This window comes from Ascaphus truei, chromosome 22 (assembly GCF_040206685.1).
Source record: "Ascaphus truei isolate aAscTru1 chromosome 22, aAscTru1.hap1, whole genome shotgun sequence".
Taxonomy (NCBI): Eukaryota; Metazoa; Chordata; class Amphibia; order Anura; family Ascaphidae; genus Ascaphus; species Ascaphus truei.
In genome coordinates, this window is record NC_134504.1 from 5,419,538 (window position 1) to 5,420,290 (window position 753).

At 47.1% G+C, this 753-nt stretch overlaps 1 non-coding gene across 1 annotated transcript in view; it reads right to left on the reverse strand.

The window, feature by feature from the left end:
* Positions 1 to 597: 597 nt before the first annotated feature.
* Positions 598 to 753, reverse strand: part of LOC142472910 (small Cajal body-specific RNA 16) — a 179-nt gene continuing 23 nt past the window's right edge. Inside the window, exon 1 of the transcript XR_012789893.1 lies at positions 598 to 753. This exon is cut by the window's right edge and continues 23 nt beyond it. This is a non-coding gene — a non-coding RNA (small Cajal body-specific RNA 16).

Consider the following 753-nt stretch of genomic DNA (forward strand, 5'->3'; position numbering starts at 1 on the left):
GCCAGTAAAGAAGGATGTTTACAAGTTTAATAAAAAAACAAAAAAAACAGTTCCACCTGGGAACTCTGTGTTCCAAGTCATAGGTGACTCTCCCTATAAACTCTTGAACTTGTGCTTTTTTAACGAATGTTGCATTTCCAAAGTCACCCTGTTTTGGAATTTAAAAAAAAAAAACCCCAGACACCTTTGGTCCAATATTGAATGACCGCAGCTAGTGTTGCCCAAAACAAAAATGGTGGTCCTCAAACTTCTGCCCTTTTCCACATACTATTAACCGAAACACAAAGCAGGATCTATTCATACCCAACCCTTTATATTGAGAGTGTGCAGGATCGCAGGGCAGGCTGTTTAATGGGTGCCAGTTGTTTTAAGCCAAACAAAGTTCTTTGGTCTCATCGATCAGGTCCATATTTACAGAGAGGGAGACAGGCGTCTGGCTGGGAATAGTGCAGAGGGGAGAAGGCAGCTCAGGAGTCTGAAAGAGAAAAAGAAATGGGAGTCATGCAAGTGAACATCCGTTTGGAGGGCGAGCCAACACCTCCCGTTACAAAGATCCTATATACACCCCCCCCGTGCAGGAGACAGACGTACACCAGGAAATGTGCGCAGTATTATACACGAGCATGTGACAGCTGGGACATGCTCGCACCTGTTACTGCTCAGGCTGCCCAGGAAGGACCCAGCCTGGGGGGTTTCTCTGGGTCAGGGTGAGGCTTGCCTGGTACAGACCCGCAACCAGTGAGGCCGCAGAAC